The 14,761-nt window shown below is 40.2% G+C and overlaps 1 long non-coding RNA gene across 4 annotated transcripts in view; it reads left to right on the plus strand.

Annotated features, from left to right (window-relative positions):
• Positions 1-14,761, plus strand: part of LOC108407677 (uncharacterized) — a 98,648-nt gene that overhangs the window by 60,411 nt on the left and 23,476 nt on the right. For 2 of the 4 annotated variants that reach the window (XR_012120509.1, XR_005060709.2), the window contains exon 5: positions 4,482-4,803. The exons of the other annotated variants lie outside the window; for them this stretch is intronic. This is a non-coding gene — a long non-coding RNA (uncharacterized lncRNA). Of the gene's footprint in view, positions 1-4,481; positions 4,804-14,761 lie in introns of those variants that run through there. 4 annotated transcript variants of the gene reach the window in all.

Here is a 14,761-nt window from a genome sequence, read left to right on the forward strand (position 1 = left end):
ACTTTTATACCTTTGTGGTCTGAAAAATTGGTTGGTAGAATTTCAATATTTTGGAATTTACTGAGGCTCTTTTTGTGAGCTAGTATGAGGTCTATTCTGGAGAATATTCATGTGCACTTGAGAAGAATGTATATCCTGTTGCTTTTGGATGTAAAATTCTATAGATGTCTGTTAGGTCCATTTGTTCTAGTGTGTTGTTCAATGCCTTGGTGTCCTTACTTATTTTCTGCCCAGTGGATCTATCCTTTGGGGTGAGTGGTGTGTTGAAGTCTCCTACAATGAATGCATTGCCATCTATTTCCCTCTTTAGTTCTGTTAGTATTTGTTTCACAAATGCTGGTGCTCCTGTGTTGGGTGCATATATATTTAGAATGGTTATATCCTCTTCTTGGACTGAGCCCTTTATCGTTATGTAGTGTCCTTCTTTATCTCTTGTTACTTTCTTTGTTTTGAAGTCTATTTTGTCCGATATTAGTACTGCAACCCCTGCTTTCTTCTCACTGTTGTTTGCCTGAAATATGTTTTTCCATCCCTTGACTTTTAGTCTGTGCTTGTCTTTGGGTTTGAGGTGAGTTTCTAGTAAGCAGCATATAGATGGGTCTTGATTTTTTTATCCATTCTATTACTCCGTCTCATTTGATTGGTGCATTAAGTCCATTTACATTTAGGGTGACTATTGAGAGATATGTACTTATTGCCATTGCAGGCTTTAGATTCGTGGTTACCAAAGGTTCAAGGTTAGCTTCTTTAGTACCTTACTGCCTAACTTAGCTCGTTTATTGAGCTGTTATATACACTGTCTGGAGATTCTTTTCTTCTCTCCCTTCTTATTCCTCCTTCTCCATTCTTCATATGTTGTGTGTTTTGTTCTGTGCTCTTTTTAGGAGTGCTCCCATCTAGAGCAGTCCCTGTAGGATGCCCTGTAGAGGTGGTTTGTGGGAAGCAAATTCCCTCAGCTTTTGCTTGTCTAGGAATTGTTTAATCCTGCCATCATATTTAAATGATAGTCGTGCTGGATACAGTATCCTTGGTTCAAGGCCCTTCTGTTTCATTGCATTAAGTATATCATGCCATTCTCTTCTGGCCTGTAGGGTTTCTGTCGAGAAGTCTGATGTTAGCCTGATGGGTTTTCCTTTATAGGTGACCTTTTTCTCTCTAGCTGCCTTTAAAAGTCTTTCCTTGTCCTTGATCCTTGCCATTTTAATCAGTATGTGTCTTGGTGTTGTCTTCCTTGGATCCTTTCTGTTGGGGGTTCTGTGTATTTCTGTGGTCTGTTTGATTATTTCCTCCCCCAGTTTGGAGAAGTTTTCAGCAATTATTTCTTCAAAGAGACTTTCTATCCCTTTTCCTCTTTCTTCTTCTTCTGGTATCCCTATAATACGAATGTTATTCCTTTTGGCTTGGTCACATAGTTCTCTTAGTGTTGTTTCATTCCTGGAGATCCTTTTATCTCTCTCTATGTCAGCTTCTATACGTTCCTGTTCTCTGGTTTCTATTCCTTCAATGGCCTCTTGCATCTTATCAATTCTGCTTATAAATACTTCCAGGGATTGTTTCACTTCTGTGATCTCCTTCCTGACATCTGTGATCTCCCTCTGGACTTCATCCCACTGCTCTTGCATTTTTCTCTGCATCTCATCCCATTGCTCTTGCATTTTTCTCTGCATCTCTGTCAGCATGTTCATGATTTTTATTTTGAATTCTTTTTCAGGAGGACTGGTTAGGTCTGTCTCCTTCTCAGGTGTTGTCTCTGTGATCTTTGTCTGCCTGTAGTTTTGCCTTTTCATGGTGATAGAGATAGTTTGCAGAGCTGGTACAAGTGACCGCTGGAAGAGCTTCCCTTCTTGTTGGTTTGTGGCCTTCCTCTCCTGGGAGAATAGCGACCTCTAGTGGCTTGTACTGGGCAGCTGTGCGCAGACAGGGCTTGTGCTTCCTCCCCGGTTGCTATGGGGTTTATCTCCGCTTTTGCTGTGGGCGTGGCCTGGCTGGGTCTGCTCCTCCAAAATGGTGGAGCCCTGTTGGAGAGGGAGCGGCCGGGAGGCTATTTATCTCCATAAGGGGCCTCTGTGCTCCCTGTTGCCCAGGGGGTTAGAGTGCCCAGAGATCCCCAGATTCCCTGCCTATGGTCTAAGTGTCCTGTCCTGCCCCTTTAAGACTTCCAAAAAGCACTCTCTGAACCAAATCAACAACAGCAACAATGACAGAGGGAACAGAAAAAAAAAAAAAAAAAGGAAAAAAACACGTGATTGTTTTTTGTCCTCAGACGCCGGTCCCAGGCACCCGCTCACTGGTCCTGCTTCCCTGCCTCCCTAGCACTGGGGTCCCTGTCCCTTCAAGGCTTCCAAAAAGCACCCTCTTCGCGAGGTGCTGGGTTCTTGCAGGTGTGGATGTGGTCTGGATGTTGTCCTGTGTCCTCTGGTCTCTATTTTAGGAAGAGTTTTCTTTGTTATATTTTCATAGATCTATGTGGTTTTGGGAGGAGATTTCCACTGCTATCCTCACACTGCCATCCTGGCTCCACCCCCCCTACGTAATTCTTAAGGAGCAACATTGATGGAATTTTGAATTTGATGGATGATTTACATGTTTTCTTAAAATTCATGGATATAAACATAGGAATATTAAAGGTATTTGTATATGACCTTTGGAAAATAGTGTCTTATCAAGATGGGGAGAGAAGTTTGAGATACTCCTTTAGACCTGAGTGACAGTCAAACATCTTTAAAGAGGACTAAATAGGCTCAGGATAAAAGGAAGGGGTCTATAAATGATCTTTGCATGGATTTCTAAGGCTATAATCAGGAAGAAATGGGTTCTTGGAATGTGAAGTGATCCAAAGATCTCCATGGGTAAGGGGTGTGTTGGAGGCCATGGTCAACTTTATCTGCAGACATCTGTGGGAATGGTTTTAGAAGAATGATATGAAAACAGAAACCAGATCATAGTAAACCAAGAGGATTACACAAGTAACCAAACAGTAGAATTAGACTACCCATCCTGAGTGGTGAGCTTTGAAGATGAGTTTGCAAGGGTAGAAATATTTGACCTACATTATTATTGTAAGGCTTGAATAAAATAATACACAAAATTCTTAGCACAGTGCCTGGTACATAATGATGAGTAAATGCTCAGTGATGAAAATGAGGATGATGATGATGTTCAAGTTGGAGCCTTTAAGAAACACATAGACATGAGGATATTTTCTAGGTCCAAAGTGAAAGAGCTGGGAACGTTGCTGCCAGGGAGGGGTACAGGACTAGGAGGCAAGCTCCCTTTTAGGGAGAAGGGAAGTGACTCACATCTAGAGCAGTAATGGAGGTCAGTATCTCTGGAGTTATGAAGATACAGGCATCATTCTTTTCCAAAGCTGCAAGGAAGAAGAGGGCAAGGTGGGGTAAGGAAACTGCTGAAATGGTAGCAGGAAGCAGCCTGGGGAGGTGGTGCCTCCCACAAACCCCTCTGAGGGAGCTTGGACTGAGATAGGATGAGGGTTCAGTGAAGAAGGAATGGAGCTCATGCACACTGAAGACCATGGACATATTCTTTAGGGAACAGTACTAGCTAGTGTCTTAAAATTCTGCACTTGACTCAGATTTGGCAGTTTGAAACTAGGCTCATATGTTGAGACTTTGGAAAACAAGGATCATAATTTCAAATGTAAGGCTATTTGAGAAGTCACTAAAAACATGCACATTTAAGGGTAGGTGTATATTTTGGCCCCAATCTCAAGGAATTTATGGTTTTAACTTTCAGAAAATACTCAATAGCCTTGATGCAATTAGTAGTGCATGTATCTGATGGGGCTGGAAATCTGGGATATAAACCCCAGAATCACCAGCTCCCAAATGCAATAACTCTCCAGAATCTGAGAAGTCTTTACATCACTGGACAAATGCCAACTGGTCCTGTGCTCTGTGTAGTCTGGGTGAGAGTTCCCAGTTGCTGTGTTAGGTTTCCCAAGTGTCCAAAACTCCCTGAGAGTCAAACCCTGGGGATGGGTTCCTTCAAGGTCAGTTGCTACATTTCATTCCAAAGATTTTCTTGTTCTTGAAAAGGACCAGGCAAAGGGCGTGGCCTCCAATCTGGAGCATCTTTTCCTTTGGCCCAGGCACCCATCACCCCATCCTTCTGATTCCTGCTCTGTAATCACAAAGACAAGAATGATGGATCCCCTTTTGGAACACAATGCAGTTTGCTTGGAAAAGCATCCACTTTAGACAAACAATAAAGGCAGCCCGAGTGGGGCCTTGGCTGCTCTCCTGGGGTTCCGCTCATGCATATGCCTCTGGTGCTTGGCAGCAAAAGTTTTCCGGTTGCACAAAACAGCAGACAACCCTTTGGGAATATCCATCCCCTGTCCTTGTTGTTCAAAACATAAGTCGGAATTTAAGTTATTAGCTCAACAAGATGCAAATTTGACACTCTAGATCTCAATTTCTATGTATTATAAAGAAGGATTTTTTAACTCTGCTAATCTCCAGGGGGAAGAAGGTTGGAGGAGATGATGGAACAGATGTTGTGGAAACACAGTTCTATTTTGTTGAAAGATCTATCAACTCAGCCATGCAGCCTGTACTGATCCTCTCTGTTGGAAATCATCCTTCTTCCCCTCTGAACTCCTGCTACACTTTGCTTCTTTTTATAGAGAATTGATCAGAGTCCATTAATTACTCAGATGGATGTCTTAATTTCCCTTCTAGACTGTAGTTTTAATGTTGGCACATACTACATCTTATTCAACTTTGTTTCCCTCACAGTTTAATGTATATTTTTATAATCAATCCACTCCCATGTAACCTCCTAACTTGGTAGACATATTCAAGTTTGAAAAAAAAGTTTTATTCAAACATTTACTGAACATCTAGCATGTGTTGGTTCCTGAAAATAAACTAATAGTTTTGATCATTGTTTTAAGTACTCTATGCTTTTTTCATCCTGTCATGAAGTGATAAATATTATTGTCTTTTATAAGTGAAGAAACAGAGGCATAGAGAACATAAGCAATTTTCTAAAGATCATACAACCTGTAACCAACTGATTCCAACACACTCAGGGCCAGAGTTTAGGTTCTTAACAGCTAGGCCACAGTGACCCTGGTTGCTGTCTCCTGAAACAGGATTAGGTAGGTAAAGATGAAAAACGTCTGGCCCTTAAGGCAAGCATTTCATGTTCTGGTAGAAAAGGCAGACCTGTAGACACGTCGCCAGGACACAGAGAGACTGGGTGTGGTGATGGTACTGTGTGGATGGGCTGCGAGCCCAGGGGAAGGGCTGCCCCCAGGTTACAGGGATCCTTGTAAGGCTCACATTGGACATGGCATTCCTTCCCCCGACAGGACTTGTCTTAATATCAAAAATAGCTCTCTTTGTAGCAAGGATAAGATTTTTAAAGTCCATCTTCTTATTCACTCCCTCCCTTTATTGTAAAAGAGGAAAGTGAAATAAAGAACTTAGGTGCTTCATTCAGCATACGTGGGGATCTAGTTGCCCATCCAAGACAGGACAGAAAAGACTATCAAAATCTTTTCACAAACCTAAATTTTCCTGAAGGTTTATTTGGAAGTAAAAGCAGTCAGAAAAAAAATGAAAGTAAAGGAGATGTAAGAAATGATCATGCCCTCAAAAGGCCATTTTGAGATTCAGAAAAATCTGTGAAAAAATAAAATCTTCTACAACCCCAAATGCTGCACTTATGTGTCTTACTTTGAATAGGATAAAAATGAGACTTTTCCCTTTTCTCCCATATTCCTCTCCCATCCCCCGCCCCATCTGCCAAATTTCTACATGTTTCACGTTTCTAATAAGAGGTCTGTGGAACTATTAGGCTTGGTGGTCCATGCTCTGGACCCCAGATATGGTATAGTTTTCCAAGAGAATGTAAATGCAAGTGCTTACTGTATTGTCATGAGTTTACCTCAAGCTTGTACTGTCTATTTCAGTTAAAATAGGTACTATTTGGCCAGGCAGAATATTGTAATATCCGGTTAACTCTCTAGTGATTTAAATTATAACCATTTAGGTAAATGTCCTTGACCTCCCATACTCCAGGTTAATTTTGACCTCTGCTTTGCTTTTCTGTTATTTCCCCTTCATTTCCATCCATTTAATTCTTTGCTCCTTACAACACCCAGTAGGAACGCCACCTCTCCTGTGCAGTGTATCTGAGCCAGAGCATCAAAGTGAGTTCCATGGAACACGATTCCTTGAGGAGCTTCCCTGAAGCTGGGTTCCATAGTCAAAGGAGGAGAAGTGCCACACACTAGCTCTTATGGGATTTCCAGAATTTACAGTCTGTATCTCAAAATCTAACATTCATTTATTGTGTATGTAACAGATGATTAAATATTTACCATGGACCAAGGATACACACTGCTGGACACTGGAGTTATTATTTCCTTATCATAAGTAAGTCTTGGCTGTTTACCCAGAGTTTATACTTTAGGAAAGTAAGGACTTGTCTTATTAAAGTGTTCTACTATTATCAATATAGAGTACAGTACTGTGGAAATGATAGAGTCTTGATAAATGATGGTTTGTTGGTTAAGTAAATAAATGTGGGTTACCTTTTTCCAATGAAAATTGCTTTATCCTATTGAAAACTGCTCTTCAGGAGAGCATACCTTTGACCCCACTTTGTGGATTTCTAGTAACAAAACCCTTCACAAAAAGTATGAAATGCATTTGCATATTGTGACTGGCTCAAATGGCAATGTCCAACATAAGAAAGATACCGATTTTCTGAATTTGGAGTACCTACCAACCAGAATAAACTGTAGACAACCAGGGAAAATGCCACAGTTAGTCTCATATCAATCTCCCCTACAGAAATGCACCCTTGGCACTTGATTGTCTAGTCGAAATCACATGTGACCGAGTTGAGTTCATGAACTGAATTTGGGTTAACCTCATTAAATTCCTAAATAGAGGGGAATACTTCTCATCTGACCAGCCTTGACTAAAAGGCATCTCATGGTGAAGACAGTGCGAAAGACAATGCAGAATGAACCCTGCTGTTTGCCCATCCCTGAGATAGCTGCCTAGGAATCAGATCAGCACCCGTGATTAATGCCGTCTGTCCAGCACATTCCTTGTTTGCGGGCTGGGTGTCAGGACAGAAGGACTTATTATGCCATAAGATGTCCACGAACAAACTCCAGGGGCAGATGTGGTAAAGGCAGGACTGAAAACACTTGGTGAGAGGATCCCAGGTATTTTTTAAGGGCCTTGTCAAATGGTAAAGAAAGAAACAAAAGGCTTTTATGATTGTTCTCCCTTTCCTTTAGTGGAATGTCAGTTATGTTACTGGAGTTAATGCTACCAAAATCTGAATGCTTGAGTGCAGCTCCATCTTTAAGTATTTGTCAGGGGAAAAAAAAGAAAAAGGTTATTTGAGGCTTGGCAAAAACTTCACATCCAGGGTATAAGAGAGTAAACCATTGCTGAGTCACATTACAGAGAAGCTGAAAGGACCTATGAAGACCTTTCCAGCTGTTGTCATAAACTGGGATTTGAACCATTGAAGAATTACTCCAGAAACTTGACTCAGTGCACAACTGGAATTTCGCATTTGCCTTTCCACTGCCTTTCTCAGGGTGTCACCAAGGATAAATGGTTCTCTACTATGTGAGGATGGACCTGGGGTGTCCTACTGCTGTGGAGTGGAGAACTAAGAGCAATAATGACTCCAAACCTCCAGAAAGTGGGCGAGGCGGAGGGAGAGACTTTCTGGAGTGGAGTTTGTCCAGCTGCAGAGCACGCTGCTAACAGAGCTGGGGGAGGTGTGAGCTGCTGGCTCAGCGGGACTCACGACTGCGTGAACCTCATGACTGGTCCCCATCCCTGAAATGCTCTGTGTTCTCCTCAGCTGTACAGATGCTCTGTCGCAGATAATTCCAGTCCTTGGTAAACCGTCCTGACTGCCAGCCCTGAAGGCAGAGAAGAGGAAGCAATGACAAGTGTGGTTGTTTCCCCTGTGTTGGTCTCTGTCCTGCACATGATAAATCCGTGCATGGGGAACAGGAAGCAGGTCCATGCTGCCATGCAGTTTTCCCCAAGGCATGGCCCTTGAACCACCTGCACTGGAGTCACCTGACATGTCGCTAAAATGCATGTTTCCGGGCCTTGTGGCAACCTGCAGGACCAGGATCTCTGGGAGGGAGCCTGGGAATGTGCACTTTAGAAGCCCCATGGCCCTCCCACACACACAAGGGATTTTCATACAATCTGAATTTCTGACTTCGAGTTGAATTCCTTGTTCCCCTTATAGTTGCAATTGTTTAATGCTTCTTGAAGATGAGGCAATGGGGGAGGAAGGAGGAAAGGGACAGAGACTAGACCCATCCGAATGTGATTCTGTACTCAGTGTGGGGCCTAGAGAGTAACTGCACAGCAGAGATTACACACTAGTGGCTTACTCGTATATTTTATTTGGACTACATAGCACTTAAGGTCTTTGCACATCAGAATGGCTCTATAGGTGTGTGTCCTTTGCAGTGGGCCACAGCCCATCACTGCCTGCACCCCATTGCCTCTGAGGACTCAACTCCTGGGGAAGGTGGCAGATTTAACGTTAAATGGCCTCTTATCTCCCTGTTTTTAAATCATGAAATACAGATGTGTTCATAAAAGTGGCCCTTGAGAATAAAAAGGTGTTTTTCTTTTATTTTCTTTAAGCCCAAGTTACCTTTATTTTCCCAACTTGCTGGAAGTACAGAGAAATGCCCCCAGCAGAGTGTTGTAGTGAAGTGTATGACTCAGTAAATAATTTTTACATGAACAAAAGAGTAATGTGATATAGCTGACTTCTTTTAGGGCTGTTTGATTCCTCTCACCCCATGAGCCCTTCCAAACAGCACTTTCCCCACCCCAAAACAGTGGAAGTAGATTTCTAGGATCTGGATCCTTCATTCACCTGTTTTGGGTGGGACAGGTGCAGTGCAGATTTTTCTCCATCTTTCTTTCAAATTCTCTGTGAAATAAAGACACAGCTTTCAAGTCTGTCCAAGAGGCCCTTATATACTGCTCATTCCTGAATTTTTATATTATGTGGCCAATCTGTTTGTTTGTGTGTTTGTCAAGTTAATGGAAACTGTAGTCCATTAGACCTTGAGATGAGTCTACTAAATATTTTCAGATGTTTTTTATTTCCTCAGCCCAGAGCTGGATTTGAACCAGAGCTCAGGGGTGAAAGGGCAATGTGTAATATACTGAGACATGAAGTTCGACATATGAAATAAAATAATGTAATGTTTTTAATATTTAAGATGAAAAAAGCAGTAATAAAACATTGTGGAGGGAGGAAAACATGAATACCTGTATATTTTAATTTTAAATGCCTGCAGATGTTGAATTTTAATCAGAGCATGTCAGATTCTGACTCTGACAAATGCAAAAATGTGAGATCTGTTTTCTTGAATTGCTTCCACATTTCATGCTTCAGATTTTTATTACATATAGCACTGCATCATCATATATTTATGTAAAGTGCCAGCATCCATTGACTTAGCATGTGCATGATGGTTAACATATAAAACAGTATATGCAGCAAAGGAAGGCCCCCTTTTCTTTCTCTCCCACGCGCAGATTCTCTCTGTGACCTTGTGGTAGGGAAGGCATGTAACCTTTTTATGCTTCAGGTTCCCTAATCTCAAAATAGGAACCACCACTCTTGCTTCTTTCTAAGCTCCATGGGTAGAGAGACGCTTATTTGAAATAGTACTTGTTCTCTACATTTGCTATACACCACAGCAATACCACATGCATGCATGTGTGCATATATATTTACTTAGATTGAAAGAGAAAAAGAAAACTAATGAAAATGAAACATGTATTAAAATCTCAAGTAAAGATACTTGTATATTATGTGCATTTATGAGATAGTTTCAATTTCTCTATTTTTTGCATCCTATTTTCTAAGCGGTGTGAAAGCTGGTGACTGTAACTTTCATGCTGTAATTCTACTACTGAAAACAATGGATTAATATTTGCATAACGTAGTTCAAAGAAATATCTACAAGTCTCCGTTGTATTTTTCTCTGAATGTTTTGCATGTTATAGGAAGGAGATGTTATGTTTTATGTTATAAAGAAGGAGAAGCAGCTGAACGGGGTGAAGATCTTCGATAAAAAGCCAGTCCTTGTCTTGCTTCTTGCCAGTAGGATTTTTTAGGCTAAATAACTCTATGTTCTTGGTTCTTTAAAACCTTTTCTCTTCTGATCTCTTTTCACTTTGTGGTTCTCCATCTGCCTTCTAAAGGAATCTGTGTTGAGTTGTAGGAAACAGCCAGGAGACCTTTGAGAACAGCGAAGTTGAGTATTAAACATTGAATTATCTGTGACATAGCCCCTTTCATGTTATTCTCCAATGTTCAGAGAACTCTGCTATACAGAAAATATTTAGGGAGAAAGACAAAGGATGGCTTTGTCATGTCTAGAACGTACAACACATTCAAACAACAGGATAGTCCATCTGCTGAGCTAAGTTAGTGGAAACGGGACTCTTAGCCAGCCACAAAGGGGAAAATTACCAGAGTCTTTATCTAACCATCCCCTCTACTAAATTACCAATAAAGATGTATATTTTAATATACAACATATGTGTAATTTTCGTTTTAAGCAACTGCGTTTATCTGACTCTTCAAGAATATTTTACTATATTTCAATGGAGTCTTTTCATCAGTGATTCTTCTCAAGACTATTTGAGGAGAAAAGTGGTCAGGGTGAGAAATGAATCACACATCGCAAGAGCTCTGTGTGCTTCACTAAAGGGAAAAAGGAGGATCAGGCCAGGTCTTTGGAGTCTCAGGTGCTCCCAGAAGGACCCCTGCAGCTGCAGGGTAGACGTGGGAGTCACACTGGTCCCTTCTGCTGGACAACAGGGCTGCAGAATGATGACATAGATGGAGGAGTGTCTCATGAGAGACTGAGAAGCGTTGTTGTAGCTGTTGTGAGTGGAAGAGTAAGAGATAATTATGCATCCAAACAGGAGTTTCAGAAAATTACTTAGGAAGCACTATGTGAAACCTCCAGCCTCAGCATCTTAAGAAAACCTGCAGCAAAGGCTCATGCTATTCTTCAAGAGTTGGTTATGCTTCTGTTTTCTGATTGCTGAGTGGGTGTATCTATCTAGCACATCTGTGGCATGGATACCTCAAGGTTCAGCTCCTGTCTTCATCAAGCCTCCTCGATTCTTTGGATATAAATTAATTTCTCCTTTATCTCTGTTCCCTTAATTTTCTGCATCTCCATTCTTGTGCTTCTCAGGAAAAGAGAAGCTCCGGGTTGAAAAGTACTTTAGAGGTAATGACTCTAACCTTTCAGCCCCCACCTAATGATCTCTTCTTCATCTGTTCCTCTGATATGGACTCTCCAGTCACTGAAACAGAGTGGACATGACATACATTAAAAATGTAAGAGCTATTACAGAAAAGCCACATCTTCATGAAAATGGAGAACAAAGAATTCCCCTCTTAGCTGGCCCCTAAGCAACCTGGGTCTATCTTTTCACAAATCCTTGGTCAGCTCACACTACTTTTCTCCAAGGGGAGAAATTCAATCCAAATTTTCATCACTTTTTTCGGAATTTCTATTCCCATCCCCACTGCCATATTGTTCCTTCAGGAGTTTGAATAAATAATTTTATTCAAATTTTATGAGGATCATTATTGCTGTCTAGCCACATCATTTTACAGATGAAAAAAACCTGAGGTTTAAAGGAATTACGTCGCTGGCACGATCACATGGCTGTTTTAGCACAAACAGAAAGTATCTTCTACCTTAAGGACCAATTTTCCTACCATATGTCTGGATTTCATATCACAATTACTGAAATTCTATTACATGAATTAGTGTGCTTAAAAGCAAATACCAGGACATCCTCTTCCAGCCAAGATAAAATATGAGGGACTAGATTTACTATCTTCTCTGAGGCAAAAACTGAACACAAAGTGTGAGAATGCAACATCATATGCTTGGGTTCCTTCTTAAATCACTCACAGCTGTCACCATATTTGTTCTAGTGTGAGTGATAATTACACCATCTTTTTCTCAACTGATTGTTTCATTCTATAAATATTTCTTTAATCAGATTCACTAGGTTTGCTGTGTGACACCCAGAAGTCTCTTGGTAGCCAAGTAAAGCAGAAGGGGAATTGAATCCATCATTAATCTCTGGGTATGTCAAACGTAAAAAAGACTTCTGGTCCTGTCTGCATGTCCCAGAGCTGATATACAAAACTACACAGAAGGGTCACGTCTAATAATGTTATCTTTTTGTGCATAGTAGAAGTACAGTACAGAAAACTTTTCCCCAATAACTTGTTTTTTAGAAATAACTCTATTTCTTAGTATGCATAACTTAATAAAATCTCAATACTCTGTTACCTTCAACTCCTGAAAATGGTTAGTAGAGCACAGAGCAATTGGTTGTTTTTTAGAGAAGATTCTCTTCTTTGCTGGGTGCCTGTGGCTCTTTATTGAACAGAAGCAATGCAGTTGGAGGTATACCTGGTGGCTTTATTTGAGGATACTACTTGGTGTGCCTCCGTGCTGAGAGTCACCATCAGGCCCAAAGGCATCCAGCCGGCTCTCTGCATATGGAGAGAGCCTAAGTGAAGGTAGTTTTTACTGTTTTGTAGTAAATTCTGTAAAATATTCTAATTTAATTTCTGACTTCTTTGTAAGAAATTGTTCCTAATATGTAGCATTTGTCCTTAAGTCAATACTATTGTAATAATGTATTTTAGTGTTATCATTTTTATAACCCTACATGATAGTAGTTCTATTATTTGATATTTCCAAAATTTGTTTCAGTTCACACATATATTTAACCCTTCTTGAATGTAAGGCCTCCCATCTAGGAGTACTCTCATATCTTCCAATTAAGGGATGTTGGTATCAAACTTCCTCAGTTTTAATTTTTTAATATACACTTATTTTATTCTCATTTTGAAAGATAATTTCACTGGAAATAAAATCCTAAATTGAGAGTTATTATTTCAGTACTTTGCATATATTGAATCTATATTCCATTATTGTTGTTGAGAAGTCATCTGTCTATTTATTATTCCTTTGAAAGAACTGTTTTCTCTGGCTTAAGACAGTCTATATGATATATCTATTATTAACGCATATGCCCATAACAATATAGCCTCAGCATATACCCAGCAACAAAAAACAAAACTGCAGAGAGATATCAATCAGCAATTGTAGCTGGAGGTTTTAATATATACTGCTCAGGAAATGATAAAGGCAGCTTGAAAAATAAGTGTATCTTTTTGAAGACCAGAAAAATGGAACTAGTAAGTGTGAGCTACTATATGTAGATATATCTGGAATTCTACCCAATAAACAGAGAATATGACTTGTTTTCAAGCATACATGCAGTATTTATAAAAATATACTTTGTATTAAATCATTGAAATGCTTTAATAAGTATCATACAGATTATGTTCTCTAAATATACTGCAGTACAGTTAGAAACTAGCAACAAAAGCCTAGATTGAAGCCCTTAGATTTCAAAATGAAATATCTAAAAACTAAATAACTCTCTGGAATGTGGAATGTAGTCTCTTTTCTTGCTTGTAGTTTATCCTTTTCTCACAAGATTTGTCATCCTGCATGGTCTAGCTTAGAGGAAAGGGCCAATGCTACTGTCATTGGCATGAGGCTGTCTGAGTGACAGATGGTAAAAATTAGGATAACAATTCTTCACAGTTTGCTTGGGACAGTGCTGGTTTATCTATATGTATTTTCCCAGAACAATTTCTAATAGATCCTATTTTTCCTCACAAAAATGTCCTTCTTTGGTCATCATAGTTAAAGCTGATTTCTTTTTTTGATCCTTTTGCTAGCTTTTCGGATTTCCCATCATTGAAGACCACATGCAATTCTATTTGGGATGGTTATTTGCAACTGCTTCCATAGCTTCCAGGAATCCAATTGCCTATCTTCAGCTTATTGGTGCTCAGTCCCTCTGTCCCTTTAGATACTTTTATTTGAAAGGATCCAAGACATCCCTCTGTGAGCCTGCTCTCCTCTGTGATTCACCTCTGGTCCAGGAGAAATGCTCATTGATCTTTTTCTCCAGCAAACTGTAGAACTATACACGAATCGCAGGGCCGCTACCTCCATCCCATACCTCCATACCCCTCTCAGCAAGTGTTGGTTACTAGTCCTCTGTGTCTCCCAAAGCTAAAGAGTGTGTTCAGATTTCTGTGAGTGAGCCCATGAATGTCCATCCTCACCAGACTGGAGGTGAAGGAGGTGGCACTTCCTAACTCTTCTGCTTTGGGGGAGGGAGTTGGAAGCACAGCGACAGCTCTCTACAGTAGTATTGACCTGACACCTCTTTTACTATCTTGACCCCCTCATATTCTCAATGTGAGTGAGGGGTCTTTGGGTAAGTGACCTAGAATTGTGAACATCACCATTTCATTTCTAAAGTCAGAAATTATGGAGGCCTGTTCCATATTCACCCTAAATCTATCCCTATCAATGCCTCAATCAAAACTGATCCATCAAGATTATCATTTTAGCAGCCTATAAACTACAGTACATTTTTCATGGAAAAAAGAATACTTGTTTTAACAAAACAGTATCATCCCACACATACTGTATGGTTTACTTTTTACAGTTAATAATATTTCCCAAACAAATACACAAGTCAATACATGCTTCTTTCACCCACAAAGAAGTACATAATCTCATTTTTCTAGAACATTAGTTTGAGTAACTCGATCAATTAAAAAGTAACATGTATGTTTT

Source organism: Manis javanica, chromosome 8, assembly GCF_040802235.1.
Source record: "Manis javanica isolate MJ-LG chromosome 8, MJ_LKY, whole genome shotgun sequence".
NCBI classification, from domain to species: domain Eukaryota; kingdom Metazoa; phylum Chordata; class Mammalia; order Pholidota; family Manidae; genus Manis; species Manis javanica.